At 32.0% G+C, this 24,107-nt stretch overlaps 1 non-coding gene across 1 annotated transcript; it reads left to right on the forward strand.

The window, feature by feature from the left end:
• The first annotated feature begins 2,676 nt into the window (after positions 1 to 2,676).
• Positions 2,677 to 2,759, forward strand: TRNAL-UAA (transfer RNA leucine (anticodon UAA)). Its single transcript has one exon. It is a non-coding gene; the product is annotated as a tRNA-Leu (tRNA).
• Positions 2,760 to 24,107: the final 21,348 nt, after the last annotated feature.

A 24,107-nucleotide genomic window follows, 5' to 3' on the forward strand; every position in this document is an offset into this window, starting at 1 on the left:
CAAAAAAATATTAATTATAATATGCTTTGTAAGTATTTTTTAAATTAGTTTATAACTTTCAATGTTTACATATATTATTTTATATTTGAGCTTGTAATATGACTAAAAAAATTGACACGTGTTGTGTCTTTTCGTGAGTTTTTGATATGTTTTTCTAAGACAATATCTTGAAGATGATATTGTATATCTTTTTTTATTTTATTTTATTTATTCAAGTGTCTTTGAAATGTCATTAAACAATATAATCACACGATCAAAGGAACAATCTTCAATTGAGAACTTCAAGTGCGGCATTAAATCACACGATCAAGGGAACAACCTCTTTAATTTGATCTATTTTTCAATTATGGAGTAATTGTAAAAAAAAAACCAAAAAATTAAAAGAACCGACTAAAACTGAAACCAAAAAAACTGACATTAGATTGATTTGATTTGATCTATAAATTTAATAAATCGACATAATTATTTTAATTATTTTTTAATAAAAAATCTAACCAAACCGATCTATGTACACCCCTAATCCTACCCGCATATCCCTACCCATAGTGATTCTGGACTTGTGGTAGATAGTTTTTGTTCAATTAAATTGATAAACATCTTTAAAATAAAAAAGAATATAAAATTCGTAGAAAATGAAGTAATTTTTCACCAAAAGAAACGATAATCAAATCAGAGAAATGGACACTTTTTTATTTTTAACTTTTCAACATTCACTATAAATGCTGGTGTAAATCTAGTTCTAGCTGCACATAAAGCACCTAGCTTATAAATTAAATATCAAAAATAATTATTTTTAAATACATTTCATTTAACAAATCAAAGAAAAAGTAATTTTTTAAATTTTATCTTTAATACCAATTATTATAGATTAATAGGCATATAAATAGATAAAAATTAATAAGAGATATTAATCAAATTATCCTCCTAATAATTTATTTTATTTTTATAGTAATTGTCTAAAATTTTATCTTAACAACTAAGCGGATGACTGTAGAGTGAAGATGAGACGAAGGGAACTTATGAACACTTGCACTTTTTTTACAAGTAAATTAACAAATTTCTAATGTTAAACTAGAGAATAATGTTCTACGACCAATAATTCATTTATTTTCAAAGCGACCTATAATAAATTTTTAATGTTAAACTCAAGAATAACATTCTATGACTAGTGATTTATTTATTTTCAAATTGATTCATAACAAACTTCTAATGTTAACTCGAAAATAATATTCTATGACTAGCAATTTTTTTTTCTTCAAATCAATCTATTTACTATTTATTATTCGATTGACGAATTCTTTATGTTGGAATGAGTGAAGAGTCAAATGATTTGATAATTCCTCATGAGGGGATGAATGAAGAAAAATTTGAATTAGTACTCTGAATTTTTGTTCATCTTTTGCCCTAATAATATCTCGGAATTTGCAAGCTCTCTTAAAATCGTGTAAAAGAATTCTTCTTTACGAAGAAAATTGATATTAATTTTATAATTAAAAGAATGTATGAAGTCTTTTTTAATATATAACGACATCCACCAAAGTTTAAACATATAGAAGTATGCCTATTATCATTTTTATTCAATATTATCATTTTAATTATTGTTTTCTTTTTGAAGGTGGTGATGTTTGGGTCAACTCATATATAACTTAACGTATTTGCTATCTTTGATCAATACAATATAAGTATCAAATAATTCTTTATAAAATTTAAACTGATGAAAAATAAATCAATGTTGTTAGTTCAACTTTCACGACGATTATGCCCAGTCCATTGATAATTTTAAACTAAGGAATTATCTCATTGTTTGTACTAAATCAGGTTAATTTAATTTTAAAAAGATCAACAATTTTAATATATCTTAATTCACTATAACTGGATATTTAAATTTATACAAAAGATAACAACATATTGTAGACATCAAATATTCATCTGATTTAAGTCGGACCTTTACAAGACAAATTCAATGCCACATAAAAATTTTTGGAGTCTACTTTACTTTATACTCTAGCTCACACCTATATAAATTAGTATATATTCTTTGAAAAGACATCTCTATAGTTTCACAAACTTCTGAAATATTTATAAAGAGATCAAGACATTAAATATTCTCTTTCTTAAAGTTGAAATGGTCAAGAGACGTTCCTGAAAGTGTTATCCAACGTTCTTGCCGATCAAATACGTCTATATCACCATATGTTTGATAAATACACAATTAACGATCCTTGAATCACATGACAGAAGAATCAAGTGAATATGCATAATTGTACTCATAATCTTAATAAATAAAATTACCTATTTAAATTTAGTTTCTGATTATAGTATATATTTTGAATTTGAGAAAATTTATCGCAAACACATATATCTATTGATTTGCCGTATACATCGATCGAATAATTAAGTGTTTTCATAATTAGGATCATTTTATAAAAAATTAACACTATTATGAATCAAAAAGTCAAACTATTTTTATTTTGATTAATTTAATAAAACCTGTATTTTTTAAATTCTTTTATGTATTATCTAAATTTGTAAATGTTTTTTTATCACAGTATGAAATGAAATGCCTTAGTCTATTTATTTTTATTTTTTTTAATAAATTGGTTACGAAATTCTTTTTTAAAATAACAAAACGAAATGTTTAGACTAGTAATACATTGTCGGTGAGTTAAATGTAGTGGTGGTTTGCCCGAGTGGTTAAGGGGGAAGACTTAAGATCTTCTGCACATAAGTGCGCGTGGGTTCGAACCCCACAGCCACCATTTACTCATTTACTTTTTTCTATCTTTCTAACCAGCATGTAGGCTGGGCTTAGAGGACATGTAACTCATCACTACCTTGTAAAGGCGTTGAGATCATAAATGAGATATCGAAAAGGAAGTTACATTAATCTGAATAGTAAAAGGAGCATTAATCGTTACATTTATTAAAATGTAACGATGATTATTCATAAATGAGGCTATTTTTCAGACAATAAAATTGTGTAAAAATTTCTACCATGGTGAAAAATAAAAACACAAACATTGCAGATATGAAGAAGGCATCTTTGAAGTTGGTTTTTACTATGACACTTTTAATCGTTGCAATAGGTTTGCAACTCACTCTCTAATTTTTTTTGTATATCATCTCACTTCACGGCACGGCCAAAAAAAAGAAAGAGCTTCGCTCGGTTGGCCTTCCTACGCTGACGTACAAAATGATGGTGTTTGGTTCAGTTTATAAACTGATAAAATTACTTTAAAATTAATTTTTAATTTATTTATGTGTTTGATAAATACATGAGTTTGATAAACTCAGAAAGTGTTTATAAGTCAAAAGTCATAAATAGGTCACCTCCAATTTATGATTTTTCATCTTATAAGCACTTTTAGTTTGAGTTGAAGGTCCATTGGAAACAATCTCTCTATCTCATAAAGGTAGATATAAAATCTGCATATATTTTACTTGTGGAATTATATTGAGTATGTCGTTGTTGTGAACATTTTTAATTTGACCAAAATTGTTACTATTTTACTTTTTCATTCTCAATATAACTTTTCCAGAAACAAAACCTTTAATTCCTCTTCATTCGATATCCGCGTTCATTCTTTTTCTTACAAATTCACTTTTAATTTATATATATATATATATAAAGTTAAGGAAATTTTAGTCAGTTTATCAACATTTTTTGTCAAACAAAACAAGTGCTAATTATTAGTTTCAATATTTTTATTCAAACACATAACTACCTATTTATTAAATTAATTTTAGCACTTAAAAATGTTCATCATCATATTATGTTTATCAATTAATTTTAGCACTTAAGAATATGCATCATCATATTGTATTGATCATGTATTTACCATCAACTAATTCAAACGACTCTAACAATATATTTTTTGACAGATATTTTGTGTTTGAGAGTTGAAGGATTTGGATATTGTTATGATGATGGAGATTGTGAGCACTTGCGTGATTATTGTGAGCACTTGCGTTCTTTGTTTCATTACATCCCTGTTTGTAATGAAGGATTGGCGTGTGAGTGTAGTCCACGAATCAAAGATGAAGATAATAATCCAAATTTATCCCCCTTTTAATCTTCAAATAATAAAATAACTATATTTCATCTTTGATTTATGAATTTTGTATACAAGAGATAAAGAGAAATTTATAAATTCTTTTCATTATGTACTATTTTTAAAGCATATTATCCTACCTCAGCACCTCACTTTTCAGCAATTTTTCACAACAAACTAAATAATTTAATACTGATAGTTAAAAATAAAAATGACAACATATATTATTTGATTGTGTATCAGTTGAGGTGATTCAACAAATTTGATGGCCTAAGACCAAGTTTTGAGCAGAGATGTAAATTTTTTAAAATTCTATTTTCAAGCTTCTTTAAGGAATACTTATAAAATATTTGTCGCGTCCCGAAAGGGTATTCTGGGCGTGACCGGCACTCGAAGATCATTGCTGATCTCCAAATGAACCGCTTGGTCTAATCACAAATTCATTCATTCAGCGGAAGACTTAAATAACAAAAAAAAGGACAATCAAGTGGGCTAACCAAATCAGCAACCCATGAAAGAATAACATATTTAATCAAATCCCAACCCAACTCCATGACAAAGAATAATTTTGAAATTCAATACAATAACTCAACACTATCACTATCTGCCTATTAAGCCTCTAATACTATCCAGAAGGTACCAATAACAAGTCCATGGCTACCCAAAAAGAAATACTCGAAGAAAAGATAACTAATCTAGACTCCAGTGTGCCTCCGGATGCAAGGAGGACTCACCAAATCTGAGAGTAGAAATGATCTTCAACGATGCGCCTGTAGAGGATCTCTAACACCTATATCTGCATTATGAAACGATGCAGGCCAAATAACGTCAGTACACAAAATGTACGAGTACGTAAAATGGCGAAAATGAGAAACAGTCAACAACACTTACCTCAAGCTCATCAATCAACTCAAATAATATGCAAAAATTTAGAATTTAGCAAATGTTTTTAAAATCGACTCAATCATCTACAATCTCAATCAAACAATTCTGTCATGCAAGATCATATCCTAATTGGGAGTTTCTCTAACCGACAATCATTATCTATGAGCAGATGATGTACAATGAAGGGGTGTTATTGCCATACCCGTCCAATACTTTGCCAGGATAAGGGACGAATCACTATCATTTGATCCATAATCAATCAACGTCCATCATTTTAGAACTTAAGAGGTTTAACCCTCCATCCTACGCTGGCGACGTAGTTCATGAAATTTGAGTTGTAACTATACTCTTACCCAATTCGGTGCTCAATACTCCTCCCAAGACTCAATATGCTCATAAGACTCAAATCAATTAGTTTATACAAGTCAATCCATCTAGTCACATTATACTCTCATCAACTCAACCATCATCTCAATCGTCACTTCTTTCAATTCGACATTCTTTACAAAACTCATTCATGACTCATCAAGACTTTAAGTCAACAATCATTAATGCTTTCGTTTAAGATATGCTTTCAACTCAATCATGCATTCCCATCATTCTTCCTCAAAATGATTATTTATGTCGAAGAAATATTCATGTTTCAAAGTAGTAAGAAGCTTAAAGCCGTCAAACTTGACTCATGCTTAATGCATCCTCTTTCAAGACATTCACAATCATGCTTTCAAACTCAATCAATGCAGTAAATATTAAATAAAATTTCAATTTAGGGTTCGTTTGAATGAAGACATGAACACATATCTCAAATACTCAATTTAGTAACGCTATCAAGACGTGATAAATTAGGTACAGTTAAGGACTCATTAGAATTATAATAGTTCAAGAAACTCCAATCGAGACTCAATGTGGCTCAAAGAAGATGTATGGCACATGGACGAACTTAGTCCAGCGTTCTGATAGCCTTACTGTAACACCCCCAAAATTTTTAACTAATATTTGGACCCTTCTTCGTATACATGTAGGATCGAACCCGACTATTGTGAAGTGTATGCATGAGTTAGGATGAGTTTATAAGTAATTAAAGAGCATTAGAGGTGATGTGAGGTCACAAAAGGTCCCTAAGACCAAACTAAGTCCGAAGAATTCGTCTTGGCTAAGTTTTAGAATGAGTCAGTATAAGGGGTCGACTTTTAATGACCATATCTTTTGAAATATGGAGATCTGGGTGTCCAATGACCTATTAAATTAAAGGCCTTCGAGTCTTCTTTCCAACGCCGCCAATATTATAATTTTTGGAGTTCGGAGTCAAAAGTTATAACTATCCTAAGACGGACTAGTACTGCAGGAATTTCAGGCCTGGGTGGTAACTGCTGGAAACCTGGGCTTGGCGCCGTAGTGGCTCGACGCCACTATCGCGCCAGGAACAAGCCTCAATAATTTGGTCCCTAGCGCAGCGCGCTACTACGAGATGTGCATGGTTTTTAAGCCTATTTTCCCGAACCCAGAAAACTTAGGCTTGGTGTTGTAAGGGCGCGATGCGCCACTATAGCGCCATAAAATAGCCTCAGTAGTTTGATCCTTGGCGCGACGCGCCACTATCAGATGTGCAGGTTTTAAGCCTGTATTCGACTTGGCGCCATAGTGGTGCGATGCGCCACTATCGCGCCAGGAGTATTTTAGCCCTTTTTCCAGAGTTTTGAAAAAAGGGCAAATTGGGCATTTCCCAAATTATATATACACACTAGCCTTGGACGTTTTTGGACCATTTTTTAGTTCCTCTCTCTCTCTCTAAAAGCCCTAGAAATCCCCTCTCTTCTCCTTCAAATCTTTTTTCAACAAGGATTGCCTTCAAGAACTTCTAGAATTCAAGCCTTCCATTGAGGACCTAGCATCAAGGTTTCTTCAAAGTCTTTACCAAGGTATGTAAGGCTACTCAAAGAATGGGTTGAGTGCACCCATGTGCCCTACATCTTCTTTGAGATTGATTGTTCATAAGAATGAAGTTTATTGATAGAGTTAGGTCCAAATATGGTCCTTTTCATCTATTACCCTAATTTCTATTATGTTGATGTTGTGGAGTCAAGAAAGTGATGTGCTACATGTTGGTATGAGTTGATTGAGATGAGATGGGGAACATATATTGTTAATTTTCTTAACTATGTTGATTATGATAAAAATGTTAATTTTCTTAAATATGTTGCTTATCTTGCATTGTTGATTTAAATCCTTGGAGTTGTGATGAGTCCCAAAAGATTTGTTAAATGAATAGAGGAATGATTGGATAGGTTTGTATGTGGTTATAAATGCATATTTAATCTACTCTTGAAAGATATGATTGAGATTGATCGGATAGTATGATTGGGAGAGGTTTGATTGTGATAGAGTTGATTAGTTGACAAGGTTGTAAATGAGACTTGTCGATATGATTTGACTGAGTTGATTGGATGAAGTTTTATGAGCATTGATTCTTGGGAGGAGTATTGAGCACCGAATTGGGTAAGAGTAAGTAATAACTCAAATCTAATAACTACGTCGCCAAACATAGGAGGGGATGGAACCGTTAAAGTCGGATGCTTCCCCAAAATTATTGTCCTGACATTATAGGACTTGGTTGGATTGGATTCATGATTGGTTGATTCGTTCATACCCTGGAAAAGTATGAACAGACGCAGCAACAACGTTGATTTGTTGTACTGTCACTGGCTCATAAGTGATGGTTGTCAGATAAGAGAAACTCCCATATATGTCTTGATAGTACTCGGAGTCGGATTGAGTTGAATTGTATGTGATTGGTCCCGTCTAAACCATATTCTTGTTTAGGCTTAGGACACTTGATTGAGTTCTTCTTCTTTTTGAGTTGAGTTTCCGAGTTGTATTGATTCTATCTTATGTTGTTTCATTCGACCATTTTACATACTCGTACATTCCATGTACTGACGCCATTTGGCCTGCATCATTTTATGATGCAGAGACAGGTACTAGATATCATCAATTGATGCGCCGTTGAAGATCTCCCCACTTCCAGCTAGTTGGTGAGTCCTTCCAATTTCCGGAGGATACCGAGATTGTCTTTATAGCTTTATTTTGTTTCCTTTATTTTGATTGTTGGTAGCCATGGACTTGTCATTGGCACCTCCTGGATTGTTGATAGAGGCTTCATAGACTAGAGTGTGGAAGTGTTGAATTGTCCATTTTGACTAATTTTATTCTAGTTAGTTATTGATTGGGTATTTGTTTGGCCTTCGGCCCTAAAATTATGAATAGTATTCTTACAATAGAGCCTTCCGTCGATTGATTTTGAATGAATGAAAGTGTGATTGGACCAAGTGGTTCGCTTGAAGGCCAGAAATGACTTTCGAGTGCCGGCCACGCCTAGGGTACCCTCCCGGGGCGTGACACTTACATACTTGAAACTCGAAGAACAATCAAAAGTTGAAAGATGAGAGTGAATGCTTGAACTCTAGCTTCTTTCTCTTCTCCAATCCTTACTCTCAAATAAACTAAGTGTTAATGAGGACTTAGGCATATAGGGTACTTTTATGAGACTCATAATAGTCCCAAAACGTCGAGGTTTTGATTGCGAAAAGGTGGGAAAAAACCAAACTAACCTTCACAAATTCGACTCTGGCCGTCTACGGGTCGTTCTTACGAGTCGTCTTTTCTTCTACGGGTTGTAAGGCCCATTCGTAGGAACTTTGTGCACATTCGAGTAGCTATTGGGATATGACACTGAAGTCTACGACTCATTTTTATGAGTCTTAAGAATTTCTAAGAGTCGTAATCAAGACTAGTAGAAAGGACTTTAAAGATTTGAATTTTTTCTAAGTGTTCAGAGATTCTATGAGTCGTTTCTACGATTCGTACAAAACTTTACGAGTCGTAGAATTGAGTCGTAACTTTTGATGATCTTGACAACCTCTAGTAAAACGTTCATAACTTTTTACTTCAAACTTGAAATGAGGCAAGCTTGGTGGCGTTGGAAAGAGGACTCAAAGACCTTTAATTTGATAGGTAATATGTCACCTAATTTGTTATATTCTAGAAGATATGATCACTTGAAGTTGACCAAAGTAAAATCTTATATCGAAACTCAATCGGTAAGAAAGTTTTCAAACTCAACTTTGTGCTAGAGGATTATTGTGACCATAATTCACTTCAAATACACTCCAAACACTAAAGAATCAGTCATAACAATTATATTACAATTAGAATTTATTGGATTCGGACCTATATGCATACAAAGAATGATTCGGGTCTTAGCATAGAAATTTTTGGAGTGTTACAATATTATTACAATTCATTATTTGGAGGGAAAACTTTACGAATTATTACATGTGTGTAAATTATTTATACCTCCAGTTTTGTTCTATAAATCAAATTTCCCCTCAATTTTAAATAATAGACATTCCCTCCCCCCCCCCTTCTATTCTATATCATATCTATTTTATCCTTGACATTTATCTTCCATCTATGCAATATCTTTTTATATTATAATATTTTGTTTTTTATTATATGAATTTAAAGATTTTTATTTAAGTTCATTAATCTTACGAGTAGAATAATTATTTTATAAATTTATTACAAAATCAAATACTATTTTTTGTATTTCATGCATTACGTATATATGTATATTTAAGATTTACTTATCTCTTATTCTTTATTATATAAACGAGTTTTAGTTATCATTAATTAGATGTTTTCTAAATTACAAGTCAAAATTTATTTACAATACAAATAGGTAGTTTTTAGGAATTTTGTAATAAAATATGCCATTACTATTATTAAAAAAAATTATCACCTACATTAAAGTATATTTACAAAGCCAGACTCTATTATTTTCACTTATATACATAACTATTAGAGTTTTCATTATTCTTAATAAAGTTAAATTTTTTACTGCACTCATAAATTTCATTATAGAACGTCATTTTATACACTTAATCATTATTTCTTACTTTTTATTTTTGTCTAGAAAGGAATATCTATTTTTTCTATAGAAATTTTGTTATATAAATTTTAAAATAAAAAATATTATGATTTTAAAGAAGAAAAAAAAAAGAAAAAGGTTAATAATGTAATGATAAATAGATATTTAGAAAAGTCAATTAAGATAAAATGAGAAGAATGTCTGTTGTTGAAAGTTGAGGGAGGAGAGGATTGGTTTTTAAAGTAAAATTAAGGCATGTAAATGATTCTCACCATTACCATATATGATTAATTTTTTTCATTTGAAGAGAAACATCTTTAAAATTGTATACTATTAAACTAATAACATAAACAAAGATAAGTTTAAGAGTTATGCAATCACTCTTTATCTAGGATGATTCTCTGTATACTTCATTTTCTAATATTACTAATATTTTTAAAGTATAAACAATTATTAACTATGGCATCAAATTTCACAATTTAGTCATGCTGATTGAAATCTCTTACAATTACGTAATAGGTACGTGTGATTTTAATATGTTTTATGATACATATTTTAAATCGAGAATTTATCAGAAATAATATTCTATTTTATCATGCTACAGATAAATTTATGTACATTTTATTCTCCGTAAAGCCCATTAAGAGTATACACTAGTATTAGTGTATTACGTTATTATTGTTGATGTTGCAAAATTAAATTTTAATAATTTTTAAAGTTCCTTTTAGTATCCTACTATATAGCAGAAAACAATATTATGTGACATATAGGCCCTACTAATCATGTCAAAATTGGGAAATTCTAATAATTGTTTTGATGATTAATTGATTACAAACTCACTAGCATGATATTTTTACTTCCTATATTAAATAAAAGAATTACTCAAGCATTATCAATTGTAGAGGAAACATTTTTATCCCTTTCTAAATATTTTTATTTCCTATATTAAATAAAAGAATTATTCAAGCATTATCAATTGAATTTCATCATACAATAATTGTTTCTTACCGAGTTATAATTTTTGTTGCTAAATTGTTCGTAGCTAACTTTCTCTTTTTGAAAATTCATCACTAATTAGAATTAGTGAAAAATCTTGATATTAGCTACGAAATTTATCCATCATTAATTTTTTATTTCCTATAGTAAAATAAATGTTTACCAAAGATAATTTATGGTCCGTTAATATTTGAAAATGAACTTGAGATGAAACGTTACTGGTTTAATGAAATTTAAGAATTTTAAAAGAAGTTACATTCATTTAACTAGAAAAAGAGCATTAAAGAGGACATTTATCAAAATTTAACGGTGATTTCTTATAAATGAAGCTATTTTCCAGACAATAAAAGTGTGTAATTTTTTTTTTACCAAGGTAAAAAGTGCAAAAAAGTCAAAAAGGGAGGTGCACATGCATCGTCCAAGAATAAAATACGTATTTTACGCGTTTCAAAAGTTGTTGCCTCTTTTAGCAATTTTTGACAAGAAAACGCGTATTTTACACAAAAATGCGTATTTTACGCGTTTTTAGTTTCCTATAAATAGAGTGCCTCTTGCCCTCATTTAGATCATCCCACAAAATTACAATCCAAAAGAGTAAGATCACAAAAAGAGTTATACACCAAGATAAATATTGTAGTTTTGAGTGTCCTCTTTAGTGAGTTATTCCTTTTACAAGAGAAAATTGTTTATTGTTGTTTTCTCCTTGTATTTGAGAGCAGCGTACTCCCATATTATCATAGTAAAATTCTTCTACCTCGTGATTTTTTCCCTCTATCTGTTTGAGGGGTTTCCACGTAAAATTCTCGTGTCCAATTTATTTTTATTATTTGTTATCATATCAAACTTTAGTTGTAGTGCTTCCTCCCCCTAACAGTGGTATCACAACCCTCAATTATTCTGTCTGTTTTATGCGAAGGTACTATCTATGAATAGTAAATTTTTGTAAATAGTAAAATTCAGTGAAAAGTGCTATTCAAATAAATAGTAAATTTTGGTGAAGGTACAGTTTGTCACGATTGTTTGCAAAAATATTCACAAACAATCTAGAAGGGTGTGAAGCAAATAACAATGTCGAGTACAATAAAGTTTGACGTTGAGAAATTAAATGAGACTAATTTCTCATTATGGAAATTGAAAATAAGAGCGATATTGAGAAAAGAAAACTACTTAGTTGCAATTGAAGGCAAACCCACAAACTTTACTGATGAAAACAAGTGGAACGACATAGACAGCAACACAGTTGCTGATCTACACTTGACACTAGCTGATCAAGTGTTGTCTAGTATGGCTGAAAAATGGACGGCGAAGGAAATATATGATACTCTTACAGAATTGTACGAGGCTAAGTCTTTGCTTAGTAAAATCTTCTTAAAAAGAAGATTGTATACTCTTCGAATGACAGAGTCCATGTCGGTTACTGAACACATCAATACTTTGAATATTTTATTTTCGCAACTTACAATAATGGGCTGCAAAATAGAGGGGACTGAACGTGCGGAGCTTCTACTTCAAAGTCTGCCTGACTCGTATGATCAACTCATCATCAACCTGACGAAAAATACAGACAATCTAGTATTCGATGAAGTTGCAGTCACTGTCTTAGAAGAAGAAAATCGACATAAAAATAAGGAAGATAGACAAATAAGTTCGTAGCAAGCTGAAACTTTGACGATGGTGAGAGGAAGACCAACGGAACGTGGCCCCAGTGGGAGTAACAATCATGGTATATCTAAATCAAGAAGTAAGAAGAATATCAAGTGTCACAACTATGGCAAGAAAGGGCACATCAAGAAGGATTATTGGTTCAAAAAGAAGAGTGAACACCTGAGTCATCAAATGCTCAAGGGAATGTTGCAAATACCTCGGATGATGGTGATATTTTATGCAGTGAAGTAATATCAAATAATAAAGGCAGAAAACGTTTCACTGATGTCTGGATCTTAGACACAGGAGCAACATGGCACATGACTTCTCGAAGAGAATGGTTCCATCAATATAAACCTATCTCAAGAGGATCTGTGTTCATGAGAGACGATCATGCTTTGGATTTTATTGGTATTGGGTCCATCAAAATAAAAATGTATGATGGCATGGTACGCACCATCCAGGAGGTACAACATGTAAAAGACTTGAGGAAGAATCTATTGTCTTTGGGACAATTAGATAATAATGGATGTTCATATAAGACTTATGGTGCAATCATGAAAATATCAAAAGGAGCGCTTGTTGTGATGAAAGCAGAAAAACTTGCTGCAAATCTATATGTGCTTAAAGGTGAAACACACCAAGAAGGAGAAGCATCAACTGCGTCAGCAAGTTTATTTGAAGAAACAACGATGATATGGCATTGTAAACTTGACCATATGTCGAAATGAGGTTTGAAGATTTTTGCTAAGCAAAAGCTTCTTCCAAGGCTTAAAAGGTTTCACTATCCTTTTGTAAGCATTGTGTTACCAGTAAGTAACATAGACTGAAGTTTAGCAGTTCCTCTGCTAAAAGCAAGGAAATACAATATTTGGTCCACTCTGATGTCTGGCAAGCATCGGTGGATTTCCTAGAGAAAGCAAAGTATTTTGTGTCATTTATCGACAATTACTCTAGGAGAAGTTGAGTGTATCTAATCAAGAGAAATACAGATGTTTTTTTAATTTTCAAAGAGTTCAAAGCGGGTGAAACTTGAATCTGAGAAAAAGATCAAGTGTTTGAGGATAGATAATGGAGGAGAATACACTAGTAATGAATTTGATAACTTCTGCAAACAAGAAGGTATTAAAAGGCAGTTCACAGTGGCATATACTCTAAAATAAAATGGAGTAGCAGAGAGGATGAATAAAATCTCGTTGGAACGGACAAAAGCTATATTGACAACTGCAGGATTGGATAAACCATTCTGGGCAAATTATGTGATCAATTGGTCACCATCAACCACAATTGATTTAAAAACACTAATGGAGATGTGGACAGAAAAATCAGTTGATTATTCTTGCTTACATATATTAAGAAGTCCTACTTATGTTATGTACAACACCCAAAAAAAATTGAAGTTGGATCCGAAATCCAGGGAGTGCATTAAGATATGCTGCTGGAGTCAAGGAGTATCGCTTGTGGGATCCCACTGCTTGCAAGGTGATAATCAGCAGGGATGTTGTATTTGTTGAAAACAAGATACAATTAAAAGAAGGTAGCATTTTGAAAGAAAAATCAATGACCACTATCGTTCAAAATTGAAGAAATAGAAGAAGTTTCAATTTCTTCTGATGCAGCACCAGAGCACGAAGAACAAGAGCAAGCTGAGATCGAAACTTCACAAGTTCGACGGTCAACTAGGGAGAGAAGAGAACCAATTTGACACTTAGATTATTCTATGGAGGGAAATGTTGCATACTGTCTATTAACAAAGGATAGAGAGCCTTCAACTTTTCACGAGGCTATGAAAGATCAAGAATCATCTCTGTGGATGGAAATAATGCAAGAAGAAATTGAAGCTTTTCATAAAAATAAAACATGAGATCTTGTTCAATTACCACAAGGAAGGAAGGAAGACCATTGGAAACAAATGAGTCTACAAGATCAAACGCAATGGTAATGATCAAGTGGAGAAGTATCGTGCAAGATTGGTGTTAAAAGAATTCGCTCAAAAAGAAGGTATAAACTTCAATAAGATATTTTCTCCGGTGTTTTGATTTACAATAATTCGAGTGGTCTTGAAAATGTGTACTACATTTGACTTGTACTTGGAGCAGTTAGATGTCAAAACTGCATTTCTTCATGGAGAGCTTGAAGAAGAAATTTACATGCTCCAACTAGAAGGTTTTGAAGAACAAGAACAAGAAAACTTGATTTGCAGGTTGAAAAAATCTCTATACGGTCTCAAATAGGGGTAGAGGTGTTGGTATAAGAGATTTGATTCCTTCATTATAAGCCTTGGATACAACAGACATAATTCAAATTCTTGTATTTATTACAAGAGAATTGGTGATGATGATTTTATTATTTTGCTGTTGTATGTTGATGACATGTTAGTAGCCGCCCCCAAAAAAATTATCTCACAAATTTAAAGGCACAGTTGGCTAGGGAATTTGAAATAAAGGACTTGGAACCAGCAAACAAGATTCTAGGAATGCAAATTCACCGAGACAGAAATAATAGGAAGATATTGCTTTCTCAAGAGAACTACTTGAAGAAAATCTTGCGACGCTTCAAGATGCAAGACTGTAAGTCAATTTCTACCATACTTCTTATTAATTTCAAGTTATCCTCAAGTATGAGTCCTAGAAATGAAACAGAGAGGATGGAGATGTCTCGAGTACCGTATGCATCAGCAGTGGAAAGTTTAATGTTCACCATGATATGTACAAGACCTAACATTGAACAAGTAGTGAGAGTGGTTAGTCGATACATTGCTAATCTTGGTAGAGAGCATTGAAATATTGTTAAGAGGATCCTGAGATATATCAAGGGTACCTCAGATGTTGCAATGTGTTATGGAGGATCATACTTTACTGTTAAATGTTATGTTGATCCAGATTATGCAAGTGATCTTGATAAAAGCAAGTCCACCACAGGTTATGTGTTTACTCTTGTTGGCGGAGCTGTAAGTTGGGTTTCAAAACTGCACTCTATCGTGGCTACATTTATGACAGAAGAAGAATATGTAGAAGCTACACAAGCTAACAAAACGGAAATATTGTTGCAGATGTTACTGGAGGAGCTCGGGTACAAACAAGAGAAGGTTGATCTATTTTATGACAGTCAGAGTGCTTTGCATCTTGCAAAGAATCTAGCATTTCATTCAAGGACAAAACACATACGAGTTCAGTATGTTCATGAGAAGGTGGAAGAAGGAACTGTAGATATTCAAGAAATTCACACTAATGACAACCTAGTAGATATGTTTACGAAGCCGATCAACAGTAACAAGTTGTTATGGTGTCAATCTTCTATTGGCCTAGCAGAAATGTAACATTGGAGTAATTGAGTAGAAAGAATAGTGCAAAGACTTAATTGATTCTCAATTAAATCTTTAAGTGGGAGAATGCAAGAAAGTCAAAAAGGGAGGTGCACATGCACCGTCCAAGAAGAAAATGCATATTTTAAGTGTTTCAAAAGTTGTTGCCTCCTTTAGCAACTTTTGACAAAAAAATGTGTATTTTACACAAAAAATTTATATTTTACGCATTTTCAGTTTTCTATAAATAGAGGGTTTCTAAAAGGGAGGTGCACATGCACAGTCTAATGAGAAAACACGTATTTTACGCGTTTCAAAAATTGTTGTCTCCTTTAGCAATTTTTGACAAGAAAACGCATATTTTATACGAAAACGCGTATTTTATGCATTTCCAATTTTCTATAAATAGAGGGCCTCTTTCCCTCATTTAGATCATCCCACAAGAATACAATCTAAAAGAGTAAGAACACAAAAAGAGTTATACACCAAGATAAATATTGTAGTCTTGAGTGTCCTCTTTAGTGAATTATTCATTTTACAAGAGAGAAGTGTTATTGTTGTTTTCTCCTTGTATTTGAGAGCAGTGTACTCCCTCCCATATTATCATAGTAAAATCCTTCTACCTCGTGATTTTTTCCCTCTATCTGTTTGAAAGGTTTCCATGTAAAATTCTCATGTCCAATTTATTTTCATTATTTATCATCATATCAAACTTTAATTGTGATGCTTCCTCCCTCTAATAAAAGGGGCAAACATAATTAAACAATCTAAATATGAAGAAGACATCTTTGAAGTTGGTTTTTACCATGGAACTTTTTATTGTTGCAATAAATACATGTGTTTGGTAATAAGTAGGTCATCTTCGCAAAAGCATCTTTTTAAATCGAATGGGCTTTTGTGAGAAATGGCGGAATTTGCTTCAATCGTCACTCGAAAAACCCTTTCTTAGTCTATACGGGCGAACTCCCATTACACTATTAAGGGACAACTTATGATTTTTCAGCTTATAAGCACTTTAAGTTTGAGCTGAGGGTTATTGAAATAATTTCTCTCTCATAAAGATAGGTGCATGATGTACATATATCCTATCCTCTCCATAGCCTGGTTATGAGATTACATTGTGTAGGTCGTTATTGTAGGCACTTTTAGGTTAATCAAAAAAAATTACTTTTATTTTTAATATTCTTGTACTTCTCAGAATACTTTTTCCTGAAACAAAACCTCGCTCTAATTCCTCTTCATTCCATATCTGTGTTCATTACATTTAAATTCACGACCTTTTATTAGAAAAAATGTTATAGTATTTTAGTCATTTTACAAAAGAACAACTTATCGACATTTTTTTGTCAAAACACATTAAGTGCTTATTATTAATTTCAATACTTATAGTCAAACATGCAAATTCTTACTTATAAAATTAATTTTAACATTTAAAAATGTTCATCATCATATTCTGTTTATTAGTTATTTATCATCAACTAATCCAAACGACTCTAATAATATTTTTTTGGCAGACATTTTGTGTCTTATTAAAGTCGAAGGATTCTGAGATTGCTATCATGATGGAGATTGTGAACACTTTCGTGCTAAGTTTCATTGCGTACCTTTTTGTAATGAAGGACTGATGTGTGAATGTGGCCCACAGATCAAAGATGAAGATTTTGATATTACAAATTCATCTGATTGTGTACTAGTTTAATGTAAATTATCCTAACTCAATGCCTCCTTTCAACAATTTTTCATCTTAAACAAGTAATTAATTCATGAATTTGAAGAAAGAAATCAATATTAAGATATTTCACTAAAATTAACGATGATTAAGTTTTATTAATTAAACAATAAAATTCATTGTTAATATAATTTAACGATAAATGGGTAATAATTATGAATTATGTCGCAATAGAAGCGAGAACATGTGCATGTCCATTTGATTTATATTTTTTGAGACAAAATTAGAATTTTGGGTTATATGTTGATAGGATTGAAATAGGAGGGAAAAAAAGTATACTAGAAATAAATAAAAGGGAAATTTGGCCTAAGACCAGTCTTTAAGAAGAGGTCTGATTATTTTTTAAAAAACTTCTATATATAATTTTATTTGAATTCAATAAATTTGATAGTTTAACGCTTCATGAATTGCTATTAATTTATTAGTGATGGTCTTTTCAACAAATCGAATTAGAGTATCAAAGACTTAAAGCAAATATCATAATTACAGATAGCCAGATAGCCGTCACTCCAATATTTGTCATCTTCGTCTCCTATTGTAAACTAGCACATGCAAACATAAAACGCCTAATTTGTGGCACAATAATAGTAAATTCATAATTCATTTCCAAACAAAATGTTCATATTTCTTTTTAATACTCACTGCACATCAGGAATTCTAGTTCTTATTTGAAAAAAATAATAACTAGATTGAGGTCTAGTATTGCTCACTTCTCATCTAATAATTTCTTTAGTTAAATTAAATAATATTTCGGTGTTACTTTATAATTGTCAGATTTAGTATGATGAAAAATAACTATGTCCGACGACCCAATGATAAAAATTAAGAATAAATAATACTAAGGCAAATTATGCAAAGTGGACACTTCTTTGCTTTATCTCAAATTAACCCAATTTTTAAAAGTATCAAAAATTGGCCAAATATCACATATTAATGGATGTCACTATCATTCTTTTATGTTGCCACTTGTTGTTGTCTCCAAATTGAAAATTCAGTACATGATTTTATTTTGGCTATAAAAGCAACCATCAAATATAGGAATTAAAGAGATATACATGAAAATAAATTTCCTCTCAATCTCTCTCTTTCTCTTATTCTCTCAATCTTAATCTGCTAAGTTTGTTTATTTCATAACACGTTATCAACACGAAACTCTAATTTGTTTTTCAGAAAATTAACTTCTATATTAGGTATATCTCCTGGAGAAATTTAATTTTAGTTGTCTTTGTTATTTTTAAATTATTTTTCATCATGTCAAAATTGAAGTTTGTGGCACTTGATATTTCTGGCAAAAATTATTTGTCATTGATACTTGATACTGAAGTCTACCTTACCGCTAAAGGTCTTGGTGATGTTATAATAGAAGGGAATTAAATATCAAATCAGGATAAAGCGAAGGTTATAATTTTTCTTCGTCATCATCTAGATGAAAGCTTGAAAGTTGAATACTTGACAGTGAAAGATCCACTTGAATTGTGGAAAGATTTAAAAGGGAGGTATGACCACCTCAAGGCAACGATATTGCTAAAGGATCATTATGAGTGGATGCACTTATGGTTTCAAGATTTTAAAACTGTAATTGAGTATAATTCTGTTGTATTTAGATTAACTTCCCAATTAAAATTATGTGGAGAAACTATAAATGATGAGGACATGTTGTAAAAGACATTAACTACTTTTCATGTCACTAATGTGATATTACAGCAGCAATACCGTGAAAAAGGTTTTCAAAAGTACTCTGAATTGATTTCATGCCTTCTGGTGACTGAGCAACATAATGCTTTTTTAATGAAAAATCATGAAGTCTGTCTCACTGGAGCTACTCCGTTACCGGAAGCAAATGTGGTAGAAGCACATGACCAGTCTGAAAGAAGACAAAATAAAAATTAAGGCTATAATAATGTGCGTGGACGTGGCAATGACAGAATATGATATAATAATTATCGTGGTGGTGGTCAACATAAAAGAGAGAACAATATGAGTTCTCAAAGTGGCCCTTCAAGAAGTAACTATCATCGTTGTGGCATAAAAGACCACTAGAAAAATGAATGTCGGACGCCTGAGCATTTTGTAAGGCTTTATCAAAATTCCTTCAAAAGAAAGACAAATAGAGGTGGTGCACCTTCTTCTAATGCTCAGATAGAGTCACACTTGACGTTTGAAAATAATGTTGAGGCAAGACTTTCGCATAATGATAATATTGAAACAAATCTGACTTTGAAGGATGACGATTTTAATAACCTCAATGATATTACTCATTTGAAGGTTGAAGACTTCTTTAGAGATTATAATTGATGCTTAATTTCATTATATGATTTACAATATGTTGTCATTTTTTATGTACTTTTGATTATCATGTTTTTACGTTTACAACAACAACAACAAAAAACTCAGTATAATCCCACCATATGGGGTTTGGAGAGGGTAGAGTGTACGCAGACCTAACCCCCACCTTGAAAGGTAGGGTGACTATTTTCGAAAGACCCTCGATTTCAAGAGAAGAAAACAAGATAAAAGGTCAGATAGGGACAAACATGTTTTTATGTTTATCTATTTAAAAGAAAAGAAGAAAAAAGGACTTATGTTTTTCTAACAATATTATTACTTATTTTATCTCTTATAATGTATTTTTATTTTATGAAGATAAAAAAATTTTTCAATCTTCAATTGGATCCAAGATGAGTAATGGAGATATGTGTCTTTTGGATAGTGTCACAACTCATACAATATTAAAAGAAAAGAAATATTGCTGTCATTTGATTATGAAAAAGGCTTATGTCAGTACAAATAGTACAAAATTGATTGAAGTCTCTGTAAGAGTGGTCTTATTACTACCTGGAGGAACGATAATAGTAATTGATAATGCATTGTATTATAGTAAGCTCAAAGAAATTTGTTAGCTTTCAAGGTTATTCACCAAAATGACTATCATATTGAGACTGTGAATGAAGAAAAGATTGAATACCTTTATATTACTACAATGAATACGGAGAAGAAAATTGTGCACGAAAAATTACTTATACTTTCTTCTGAATTGTACCATACAAATATTGATACTGTTGAATCACATGCCATAGTAAATAAAGGTTTATTGATTCTAATAATTTTATCATTTGGCATGACCGATTGGGCCATCCCGATTATAATATGATGCGCATAATTATTAAAAATTCACATGGACACACTTTGAAGAATAATAAAATTCTTCAATCAAAGGAATTCTCTTGTGTTGCTTGTTCCCAAGGAAAACTGATTATTAAACCATCAACAACTAAGGTTGGGATTGAATCCCTTGCGTTTCTGGAGCGTATACAGGGTGATATATGTGGGCCAATTCACCCTTCATGTGGACCATTTAAATATTATATGATCTTGATTGATGCATCTACAAGATGGTCACATGTGTGCTTATTATCAACTTGCAACATGGCTTGTGCGAGATTGTTAGCTCAAATTATAAGGTTAAGAGCACAATTTCCAGATTATGCAATAAAGACAATTCGTCTTGATAATGCTGGTGAATTTACATCTCAATCCTTTAATGATTATTGTATGTTGGTTGGAATAAAAGTTGAGCATCCGGTCGCTCATGTTCATACTCAAAATGGTCTAGCAAAATCATTGATTAAACGCCTCCGATTGATATCTAGACTATTGCTAATGAGGACAAAACTTCCTCTTTCGGTATGGGGGCATGCAATTTTGCATGCAGCAACACTTGTGCGCATAAGACCAATAAATTTTCATGAATTTTCTCCACTACAGTTGGCTTTTGGAAGAGAGCAACTATACCCTATCTTAAAATATTTGTGTGTGCGGTATATGTCCCAATTGCTCCACCGCACCGCACAAAGATGGATCCCCAAAGAAGGTTGGTAATATATATTGGGTATGAATCTCTTTCTATTATAAAATATTTAGAACCTATGACTGAAGATTTATTTACGGCAAGATTCACCGATTGTCATTTTGAAGAATCAGTATACCCAATATTAGGGGGAGAACATAAGCAATTGGAAAATCAGATAGATTGAAATTCATTATCGCTATCTCATTTAGATCTTTGAACAAATCAATGTGAGCAAGAAGTTCAAAAGATGATTTATTTGCAGAATATTATAAATTAACTGTTGGATGCGTTTACTAACCTTCCACGGGTTACTAAATCGCATATCGTAGCTATTAATGCTCAAGTTCGAGTTGATGTCCCGGTAGGACATCTTGTTCAGAAAAATAGTCTAGGTCACGCTTAAAACATGGAAGACCAATTGGTTCCAAAGATAAAAATCCTCAAAAAAGGAAAAGAATAAATGATCAAGATAATCATACTTTGGGGGCAATTGCACGACTTGTAGCCCAAGGTTTTTCGCAAAGGCATGACATTGACTATATGGAAATATACTCCCCTGTGGTGGATGCAATTACATTCAGGTATATAATGAATTTGGCAGTTCATGAAAAGCTTGAAATGCACCTAATGGACGTGGTCACTACTTATTTATATGGCTCATTGGACCATGCCATTTTTATGAAAATTTTCGAAGGGTTCAAATTGCCTAAAGCATACAAGGATTCTCGAGAAACTTGCTCAATAAAGTTTCAGAAATCCTTATACGGGTTGAAACAATCAGGGCGCATGTGGTACAATCGTCTTAGCGAATATTTGCTAAAAGAAGGATATAAAAATGATCCAATTTGCCCTTGTGTCTTTATGAAAAGGTCTGGATCTGAATTTATCATAATAGCAGTATAGGTTGATGATTTGAATATTATTGAAACTCTGGAAGAACTTTCAAAGACAGTAAAATGTCTGAAAAAAGAGTTTGAAATGAAAGACCGCAGAATTTTTTTTGTCTTGATCTACAAATTAAACATTTTACAAATGTGATATTTGTACACCAGTCAACATATACTGAAAATATTTTAAAGAGGTTTTATATGGATAAAGCACATCCATTGATTACCCCAATGGTTGTAAGATCTCTTGATATTAATACAGATCTGTTTCGACCTCATGAAAATGATGAAGAGCTTATTGGTACTGAAATACCATATCTTAGTGCATTTGGTACGTTAATGTATCTTGCCAATAATTCTAGACTAGATATAGCTTTTTCTATAAGCTTGTTATCAAGATTTAGTTCTTCTCCAACACAAAGACACTAGAATGGAATTAAGCATATATTTATATACCTCTGAGGGACCATTGATATGAGATTGTTTTACTCAAATGAATCCACGTCACAATTGGTTAGTTACATAGATGCCCATAAAGGTTGATCGCAGACAGACTATTTATTTACATGTGGTGGTACAACTATATCATGGTGTTCAACAAAGTAAACTATGGTTGTCACCTCCTCAAATCATGCAGAGATAATAGCCATCCATAAAGCAAGTCGAGAATGCGTTTGGTTAAGATCAATAACTCAATACATTCAAGAACCATGTGGCATTTATTTGAAAAGAGACATTCCAACAATATTGTATGAAGACAATGTTGCATGTATAACTCAACTGAAGGGAGGATACATCAAATGAGACAAAAAAAACATATTTCACCAAAATTCTTTTTTACTCATGATCTTCAAAAGAAGGGTGAAATCGATGTTCAATAAGTTCGTTCAAGTGACAATTTAGCAGATATGTTTACCAAGGCATTGTCGACTTCAACCTTTGAGAAAATGAGATACAAAATTGGAATGCGTCGTCTTCGAGATATCATATGAAGTTTTCATCAAGGGGAGTAAAATACATGTTGCACTCTTTTTCCCTTAACTAAGGTTTTGTCCCACTGGGTTTTCCTGATAAGGTTTTTAATGAGGCAGCACTCAAGGCGTATTACCAGATGTGTGTACTCTTTTTTCTTCAGTAGGCTTTTTCTCACTAAAATTTTTCCTAGTAATGTTTTAACGAGGCACAACATCTATGGGTGTTCAGGGTAACTATGTATATTGTTTCTTGTAAAATTTCTTTTATTACACGTAGACATTCAAGGAATAGTGTTGCATATTAATAGATGTCACTATCATCCTTTTTGTTGCCACTAGTTGTTGTCTTCAAGTTGAAGACTCAACTTGTACATGATTTTGGCTATAAAAGGAGTCATCAGATATAGGAATTAAGGAGATATACACGAAAATAAATTTCCTCTCAGTCTCTCTCTTTGTCTTATTCTCTCCGCCTTAATTTGCGAAGTTAGTTTATTTCATAACACCAAATTTGTTCCTTTTTTTCCTTTCAATTTTGTCATTAATAATGGCTGCTTCTACTTTCTTTCAATTTCGCCATTAATGGCTGATGGTGTTGTTGCTTCTTCTTTTTCATTCTTCTTCATCTTCTTCAATTTCTTCTTCGTCTTCTCCTTTTTTTTCTTAATTTTTTAAATTCTTCTCCTTTTTTTTTCTTAATTTTTTTAAATTCAACGTATCGAAAATGTGAATCATTTCGAGTGAATTATATATCAAAAGATTCGAAACATCAAGAAGATTTCATATCTAAATTTTGAGACTATTTAGAGGTGATTTTGAGCATAATGTATAGTCAGTGTCTAAATCATATATAGGTAAG

This window comes from Solanum dulcamara, chromosome 4 (assembly GCF_947179165.1).
Source record: "Solanum dulcamara chromosome 4, daSolDulc1.2, whole genome shotgun sequence".
NCBI classification, from domain to species: domain Eukaryota; kingdom Viridiplantae; phylum Streptophyta; class Magnoliopsida; order Solanales; family Solanaceae; genus Solanum; species Solanum dulcamara.